The sequence below is a fragment of the Octopus bimaculoides genome, chromosome 15 (assembly GCF_046866305.1).
Source record: "Octopus bimaculoides isolate indiv1 chromosome 15, ASM4686630v1, whole genome shotgun sequence".
Classification (NCBI taxonomy): Eukaryota; Metazoa; Mollusca; class Cephalopoda; order Octopoda; family Octopodidae; genus Octopus; species Octopus bimaculoides.
The window spans coordinates 17,915,664-17,925,663 of record NC_142942.1 but is presented as its reverse complement, the minus strand read 5'-3'; the positions used below and the strand labels follow the sequence as shown (position 1 = coordinate 17,925,663).

At 36.7% G+C, this 10,000-nt stretch overlaps 1 protein-coding gene across 1 annotated transcript in view; it reads left to right on the top strand.

The window, feature by feature from the left end:
• The first annotated feature begins 9,525 nt into the window (after positions 1–9,525).
• LOC106875058 (serine/threonine-protein kinase tricornered) overlaps positions 9,526–10,000 on the top strand; it is a 147,011-nt gene continuing 146,536 nt past the window's right edge. Inside the window, exon 1 of the mRNA XM_089363490.1 lies at positions 9,526–10,000. This exon is cut by the window's right edge and continues 444 nt beyond it. The gene's annotated coding sequence lies outside the window, so the exon portion shown is untranslated.

The window sequence follows — 10,000 nt, the reverse complement described above, 5'->3', positions numbered from 1 at the left end:
ATGATTACTTCCCTTCACCAATTTTATTTACCCGCTGTCTTTGCGTCATTTATTTCCATATGAAAATGCACCTGATATCACATACAGATATAAAATATATATATGCGCGCGCGCGTGTGTGTGCAGGGGTTGCGTGCACAATATCAAGTGATCCATGCCGAGTTATAAGTCCATAAGGTAGTTTTCCTGGATTCTGTGATATATAAGTACACGTGTGAAGGTGCATGGCTCAGTGGTTAGAACGCCAGGATCACAATCATAAGGCAAGGAATTCGTTTCCCAGACTGGGATGCGTGTTGTGTTCCTGAGAAAAACGTTTTATTTCCTGTTGTTGTGCTCTAGTTCACTCAGCTGTAGAAAGGAATAGCAACCTCGCTGGTGCACAAGCTGTATCAGCCCCTTTGCCTTTCCCTTGGATAACATCGGTGGTGTGGAGAGGAGAGACTGGTATGCATGGGCGACTGCTGGTCTTCCGCAAAACAACCTTGCCCGGACTTGTGCCTCGGAGGGTAACTTTCTAGGTGCAGTTCCATGGTCATTCATGACCGAAGGAGGGTCTTTACACTATAATTTCAATCTGGACAAAACGCCGGACATTAGCAGGAACACATTTCCCTACCCCCACCCCATATAAAATCATAATCACCCACCAACCCTTCCCAACGATTTTTTCATTTTCTCTTTTATATTCCCCTTCATGTATCCTGAGAGTATTTCCGGACACATCGTTACCACCAACGGGTGAATGTGCATGGCATAGTGACTAGAGGCATTCGGCTCATGATCATAAGGCCATAAGTTCGATTCCCGGCGGAGCGTTATATCCTTGACCAAGACACCTTATTTCATGTTGCCAGGGCTAGCCCTAGGGTTGCTGGCGACCCGGGAAAGCTGAACTTCGGCGTGTAGACCCTGACGGTCGTGGACATTTCCTTGTCTCTGTCACGTCCTCTTTGGTACCCCCTACCGACTTGCCGGTACTTTGAAGCAGCCCTACATATTACTGCAGTACACTCAAATGGCAAAAACCAGCTGTGTTTCAAAGGGCCAGCCTTGTCGCATTCTTTATCACGCCGATGCGCTGGAACAGCCAAGCGCCCTCGCGAGCCTCACCTGTTACCTCTGCTAGGCGAATCGCTTTGAATTTGCTTCAGAAGGAGGTCTATGTTTGTGATGGTTAGTTGGAGTAGGAGGGATGGGAATGTGACCTGAGTGTCAAGGGGGATGCAGCCCAAAAATGTTTGGGAACGACTGGTGTAGAACATGATTAATTGTATAAGTTTTGCTATTTTGGAAAGCGCGTATGACATCATGGTTAATGTTCAAGAAAGGTAACTCTTACAAAGTTATCTGCAACTCTTAAAGAAATAGCCAAACAAAACTTGTCGACAATTTGATTTTTCTAAAATACGGTTTATTTCCATAACACAGAGGTTATGAATGTGATTAAATATATTTAATGAATTTGCTATTAACGTTGCAGAAACCATACAGATTGTCAGTATTTTGTTACATTACGATTTGAAACGGAGAATCTTATCTTGAGTTTTTACTAAAACAAATAACCTCAACATAACATGCTATTAAACTCATCTAAAAGAAACACTATTGCCCAACATATAAACACTCGAGACTGTGTAATAAGGCAGTCATCAACGCTCAGTTTTTGAATGGCGGCTGAACTTAGGGAAATACAAGCACTGTATATCCCCAAAGATTTCGTAGTCAAATAAGGAGAACGATATTGGGTTGCTTAAGATCGACCGCCCATCTTCCAGAGTAGCTGCTTTCCGTGAAATACGTTTAACTCATTGATGGAAGAATCTATAAAGCATGGTGTTTGGTTACATCAATGAATACAAGAATTAAAATCTTTTAAAACAGTGATTTCCAATGTGGGCTTTACGCCTTGCCGGTGGGGCCTGGGAAAATTATGGTGGAGCGTAGGATTCATTTTTCCCTATTTTTTTTTTCTTTTTAGTGGGACATGGAATTGTAGAAAATCTTTTTTTTTTTTCTCAGCCAATAATGTATCTTTTTCTGTACTTTGTACTTGATAAAAGCGTTACCGGTAGATTCTCTTGTATTTAAATAATAGTGGTAAAATATTGAAAATAAAGTTTTTTTCCAACCATCGGTGAAGTATAAATTTTTCTTGAGGAAAGTAAGTTGGGGAATACTGTTTTAAAATAACATTAAAAAAAAGACGATAAAAGCTGATACATCGTAACTTCTCTATCAGTTGGATACGTTATATGAGTGGTTTCCAAACTTTTTCGGGTTGCAGCCCCCTTGGCATACAGGCCACATTCTTAGTGCTTCCAAACTAGAACTATTTCAATCAAGAAAAAAGGTCAGGTGAAAAAAAAAAAAAAAAAGGGAGAGAGGGGAGAGAATATTCACCTATAAATAGAAAACTATTTAGCAGGAATTGTTTAGCAAATAGTAATTATTTTGATACTTGAGCACACAGATATTAAGAGAAAACGGAAACCAGATGAATTAACAAAAGCGATGACACAAAAAGAAATAATAGCTAGACTGCATTCTGAATCTTTCACGTGTTAAATTCATTCATGCTGAGCGTACTTAGTCAAGTGTGAGAAAAAAAATATTGGGAAGAATCCGAGATAAACAAATGAACTTTAATTCTCCGTTATTTCAGCCAGATTTATCAACGTGTAGTGAAGGCATGTGGATTTGTGATCGGGGTATTCGACTCACAATAGTATGGTTACGAGTTCGATTCCCGGCGATGCGTTGTGTCCTTGAGCAAAACACTTTACTTCACGTTGTTCTACTCCACTTAGCAGGCATAAACGAGTTGCGCCGAATGGTTTATTTACTTTTTCCTAACGTCCCTCTTGAGTTGGCGACTGCGAGAAAAACATGAGCAAGGACGAACTTCCAGTGAGAATAAAGTTCTGGGATGGAAAAAAATTGCCCGTTGTGTTTTGTAGGGCCCCTACTGAGGAGAAAGGTCTCTCCTGAACAAATTTATATGCTTCAAAAAGAAAGGAAACCCCACTTCAGAGTACTTGTGTTCATACGAGGAATTCATCATCGGTCAGACTCAATGGCGTAAGTAGCTATATCAAGGCCGCCTGTACCGGACCAGTTAACCGGCAAGCTTGCAACCAGAAGTGGCTCGAATGTCTGGACTATCCGGTTTTCTGGAGACAGTTTAAATTTATACTTAAAATATGAATAAACTATGAAAAGTAAAGTGCAAGATTGTATTTAATAGATTCAAATTAATACACTTCTAAAGCAGAGTCAGATAATTATCAATCCACTTAAAATTCTTAAAATATATCTTGCTGTACCATGTATACAGTATAATATTTATAGCATGAAAATTGAACGAAGAACACGATTTAATATAACAAATTAATACACATCTAAAGCAGGGTATGCTAAATCTTTATCAACCCATTTAAAAAGTAAAGAAAACTATTTTTAACATATATGCAAATTAACCAACTTCAAAAAACAGGATTTGTTTATTCAGTACAGAGTGCAGGATATTGCATGATATTACACAGTATTCTTGGGTTTCTGGAAGCCAGCTAAAAGGTCTGGTACTGAATATGTAAAAGTATTATAAGTATCGTCAAGAATTACAAACCTCACTGAATACAGAAAGCTGTTTTAGTTCATACGTGTAATAATCCACTGTTACACTCATAACTATATCTGCAGAATTATAGTTCGGAATTGTGTTTTCTATTTTAGCACTAGTTTGATAAGTAATTGATATTTGGTTTAGGTAGTTAGGCTGCGTGGTTTTACCCATATCAAAACCTAGTCCATTTAATGTTTTCCATGAACCTATTTGTTTGCGTATAAATATAGAGATTTTTTGCCAAGGAGTAAATTGCATGCTAGAAGTGTCTAGATGAGCATTTATCACTAGAGATATGACTGCACGCTAGCTAGAAAAGATAGCTATATCTTCGTGATGTGAGGGGACGGGAAAGTCCTGTGTTAATTGGAGATAAACGAGTCCTTTTAACCCTGGGTCGTGCAGCGACCAAGAAACCTGTCTTCTCACGGACTTCAATGGTCTCTACCTCTCGGACCTGATTGTGACTCGCATCTCAATTTATAGCCATGTTATGGTGGTAAACACAAGGAAAGTTCCATCGATCATATGCCTGCAGCTGAAATAAAATTGGTCAGAATTCAGAGTAAGTGACCCGATATACTGTAGCTTATTATTACTGAGCTGATACAGTTTCAAATCTACGCTCTGCTTCACTGTAATTGGATGTACTTTTAATAGTGACAATCCTCCGATAGATAAAATGACCGACACCTTCTCTAATTGCCATTGATGAACTTCTCTTGCTCAGCAGTAAACGAATATATAGTCTTTAAAAAAAAAAAGAAAACAAAGGTAGGTTCCAAGGTTCTTTACCTAACTGCAGTGGAATAACGTGCGGTTTGGCTGCCCTGTGCAGTCTGCACATTTCACATTACGTTGCTGTTTAATTGGCCACTTCCAATATTCTGCCTATCTCCATAAAAGTTTAAAGCATAAATGTTTTAAACTTTACCTTATATCAGCCACCAATAGTCATGTGTGGTGACTTTTAGAATATTGTGGTTCTAAAGAATAGAACGCCATGATGTTCGTTCATTTTTCGGAACTCTACCATCTTCAACTTCCCAATAAGTTATAGCTCGAAATCTTTCTGACGAATATGTTGCATAACTACACAGTACTTTATCTACCTTATTGATAAAAGGAGTTCTTGTTATAACCTGATATCAATTAAAATCACATTCGTAGCCTTGTGAGAAGGCACTAGTTGAAGGGTGATTGAGTGGTGGAATCAGAAGATGGAGGTCGAAATGACTTGGCCAATGAAGTTCTGAGTTCAAATTCCACTGGATTAATAATACGTTTCATCCACCTACGGTTATTAAGATAAATATTAATAAACTGTTGAGTCTATGAAAGCGACTGTAGCTGTCCTCTGAAATGTATGATTCTGTAACAGTGGTGTAAGAAACAACTGTAGGATAAAGAAAACGTGAAGGTAGGGACAGAACAGGATAAGGAATCTTTAAAATAATCATAATAATTCTTTCTACTATAAACATAAGGCCTGAAATATGCAAAGGAGAGAGCCAGTCGATTAATTCGACTTCAGCGCTTACCGACCTCAAAAGGATACAAGGTAAAGTCGACCTCAGCGGAAATTGAACTCAGCACGTAAAGCCGGAACAAACAGCACTGCGTATTTTCTCTGGCATGCGAACGATTCTGCCGGATCGTCGTCTTAATAAAAATCCTTTCTACTATTGGCACAAGGCCAGCAATTTGCTGGGGGAAGGAGTTAGCTATGTACACTGACTCCAGTGTTCAACTGGTACTTATTTTATCGATTCCGTAAGGATGAAAGGCAAGGTCAACCTCGGTGGAATTTGATCTCAAAACGTAAAAACGGACGAAGTGCCGTTAAACATTTTGTTCAGCAGGCTAACCAGGGACGAATTAAGATCCCTAGATGCTCTAAGCACTTAACAGATTTTGGTGCTCCTATATAGATGTAATTCAAAATATAAGCAATAATAAATCATAAAATAAATAATTTTTTTTTCAGAATGAAACAAAACTAACAGTAAAATGGAAAATAATGTTCAATTTTGTATTCTTCCACTTATTTATATTTGAAGTTTTCTCTTACATTTTTTTTTAAAAAGCAAAGTCTTTGACCAGATCTTCAATATAGCACCATGAACACTTTGAAATTGTATTTTCGATCATATGAACCATTTAGCAAATTTTCAAATGATTTCTCTTGGGCCGTAAACCATTTACAATTACCGTGATGCTCCCCGACATCCCTTGAAGCTCTAAGCACAAACTTATTCTGCTTAATCCAGCGCTGATATTAAAGATGCTGCCATCTCACCTGGCAACCAGTAACATACTGCCCAGATAGGTTCACCAATTCATCTACGAGCTGTATACAATCTTCTATCATACCTGGAAAGCGTAAAAATGAGTTAGTTGGTGCTTAAACAACAGGGTGTCAAACGGAAATTGTAAAAAAAAAAAATTTTTTTAATCCTTTACTCCTTCCACATTTTTTCCCAATCAGTAGTTGAACGATCAATGATCGAACAGTGAATATATATATCTATCTCTTATCTTTAACTTGTTCCAGTATTTGGACTGTGGTCATACTGGAGCATCGAACCAATCGATCCTAGTACCTCCTTGTTTTTTTTTTCAAGTCTAGTCTTTATTTTATCGATCTCTTATGTCGAACTGCTAGTAACAAGGGACGTAAATAAACCAGCACCGATTGCCAAGTGTTCTCTGTGTTTGTCTGTGGATGAATACAAATATACACAGATATATGACGGGCTTCCGCACGGTTTCCGCCTCCCGTATCCACTCACTTTGATCGGCCCGGGGCAGAAAACACTTGACCAAGGTGTCTAGCAGTGGGACTGAACGCGAGCGGGTTTCTTATTACAAAACAACGCCGTTTCTTTCATTTTTACCTTATTTCACTTGGAGCTTTTCCGACCAGCATCTTGTTTCATTTGATTTAAACGTAAACATTTTCCATATTTTTTTTTCAACAGTACCTAAATAAAAAAAATCTAAACAAAAACAACTATTTGTTTATCTAAAATGCCTTTTCGTATATTTTAAAGTTTTGCTTTGTTAAATTTAAAGAATACAAAAGAATTTTATGTAATTAGTATAATTTACTTTCAAATTAACTTAGATACAAAAAGTGATTTTTTTTTCACATATGAAAAACAAACCCAAACAATACTTTAGGTGCGTAAATTATCTTCTATTCAACTTTGTTATATAGTCCCATCCAGCACAAATTGAGCTGGAATCAGTCCTGTAATCAAAGACATTCCATCGCCGTAACCATCCCGTTTATTATTATTATTATTATTATTTACCTAGAACTCCATTATCTAATACATCCTTTATCTTTATTAAAAACAGAGGGCTGTAATTTGAAGAGATTTGGCTACTATTTCAAGCAGGTCGAATGACAATGTAGAGGCTCCCTTTGTTGCTTTTACATTGTGTCTAGGCAACAGAAATTATTACCTCGATTTTGAAAGTGTAACATATTATTGTAGTTATTTCGCCTCACGTCAACAACGATCAAATAGATCAATAATCAAAAGGTATTCCGGCCACGACAGCCCAGTCTTTCGTGGAAACAGACTTTCTACAGTCAACATTATTGTGTAAATGTAGGATGCGATTTGAGGGAAACTTAGCTGCTATTTCTAGCAGGCGAAGCGATCTGGTTGGAACTCCTAATAACAGGTGAGCGCCAGAGCGAGTTTCGATTCCCGGTCTTAAGATTGTTTCGCTTTAACTTAAATCGCTTATGTCCTTGAGAAGCTATCAATGTCATAACACTCGATTCTTTTTAACCTGAAAACGGTAACAGAGATGTATTTATTTATTTGGTTTTGTAATTGAAAGTTAAGGGCCACACATTTTGTACATTATGGGACACGAGTCTTTACATGCCTTTATTTATAACATCTGTTTCGATAATAAGTCGGCGGAAAGCGCGGTGTTGTGACCTTCAAGACATTCCCAGGGAACATTATCGATGTAAGAATTGTGAATCGAAACCAGCTGACGGACTCAAGTGACCGGAGGCTTTCTCTCCAAAAGCAATAACGCACATTGCTTCGTAATTAACTGCCTGTTTTAAAATTACACTGACGGTCGTATTAGTTTTCCATACATGTTTAATATATATATATGCAATCGAAAATAAATACAAACGAAATCAATTAGGTCCAATAAGTACAGCACAATTGCCAGGAAGTTTCATAACTTGGCTGACCTTCTATTGTTACCAGGCAAATCTCACTAATTATATAACAATTCTCCAGTTCCAACGGGAACCTCAATAATACGTTATGGGAAATTAATCGCTGAATTACGAATCCGCTTGGCAAAAAAAAAACCAAACATGTTTTTGAACATTGGTATTTAAATTAAATAAAAAGAAATAAGATTTAAAATAAATATTTTATAAGTAAAAACGATTTAACTGTAGGAAAGAATAACTGAATAAAGATTACTCGATTTTTTTTGCAATAGCTTGAAAATAAAAAGGAGAAAACAACACGTGAAAAACGAAATTTTAAAACTATTATTTTATTTCGCTTTTAATCCGTTCCTAGTTTTGCATGTATCACATTTCTACCTGACATTTCACAGCCGGCAGAAAGGACATTCCCCATTGTGGAACAGTGACGGAAAAGGTTAAAATAAAATTATAAATGAAAATATCGATGGCAATTGGAAAATAATTGATAGATTTTCATTTTCGTATTTCTTGTTCAATTTTTTTTTTAAGGGAACGTAAAAGGGACAGTTCTGTTACACCTTGGAATCTTACAAGGTGTGAGTTTAGTGTAACCAAAGATTACATGTTACCTCTTACTATCTCTTTTATACGTAAACCCGTTTTTTCCCCCCACCTAATTTTCCTTATCTTTATCCCTTTCACTTTTGTCCCCTATATATATATATATATATATATATATATATATATATATATATATATATATATATATATATATATATATATATCTCGATGTCTTCTTGATTATATTATCAGATCACTTATCTCTAAAACGTTCTGGACCCCAGTCCGTCGCTCAATTTTTTTTATTAATCTACTTTTTATTCGCGCCTGTAGCTGCGTGTATCTCTTAATCACCTCTATTGTTCCCTTTCTCTCATAAAAATGTCATATTAACGATTATATATATATAGATATACATACACATACATAAATGTATATATATATATATATATATATATACATAAATGATTATATATACATTTATGTATATATATATATATAACATATATGTGTTCCTCTGCTTATCAAAACCCTCTCTCTCACTGCTCCTTTTTCTGTTATATTAATATATTAATTCTATGCAATGCACCGTCGTCATTTTTTTTCTTTTTCATCTTTTCCCTCCCTCTCTCTCTGCAAACTCTTCTCTCTCACATCGTATTTTCTACTTTTCCCTTCACTCTTTTGCTTTCTCCTCCCTCTCCTTCTGTTTCCTGCTTACCTATTTCTCTTTTTCCCCCTCTCTCGCTTTCTACTTTCCCCTTTTCTCTGTTCCCATCTCTTCCTATCCCTCTCATTTTCTGCATACCCTTTTCTCATTTCCCCTCTCTCTTTGTTTCTTCCTCTGCCTACTCATTTCTCCTTTTATTCTTCCTTCGTAGGTTGTTATCTTGACTCCTACTTCTCTCCCATTTTCATTTTCTCTCTATTCCTCCTACCTCCCTCACTCAATCTCTAATTCTCTTCCTTTCATTTATATATATTCCTCCGCCTATCTCTCACCTATTTTACACTTCTCCCCTTCATTTATCATCTCTTTACTGCCACTTCGTCATTGAAATGTGTAAATCTACTCCTCCCATTACCATCACCACTACCACAATCATCATCAACAGTAACAATTACTACAGCTGCTGCTGCTGCCTTCTCCGCCGCCTTCTAAATAAAGCGCACACTCGTATCGGCGGCTGTAATACATAAGTTAATCTAACCAACACTGCTGGAGCAATGACAGTGGGATCACACCAAGTCAGATGACTTTAAAATAATAGTAGTAGTACTAAAAATAGTTGTCGTGGTCGTAGTAATAGTAGTAGTATTGGTGGCAAACCATGACAAGACCGTGAGCCACCCCCATACGCACGACCTCCTCGACAAACGATAACAAGACGCTTTTTGTTTTATTTATTTATTTCTAACTAAGGACACTTCGTTAAAAAGAAAGAAAAAAAAAAGATATAAACACGCCCGCTTGCCCGTCCCGTTGCACACACAGATGTATATATAATATAATGTAGAATATAATTTATAATTATAGTTTATAAAAAGAAAACCAAGCTACATACACATATATATATATATATACAAACACATTACATATATTTATATAAATA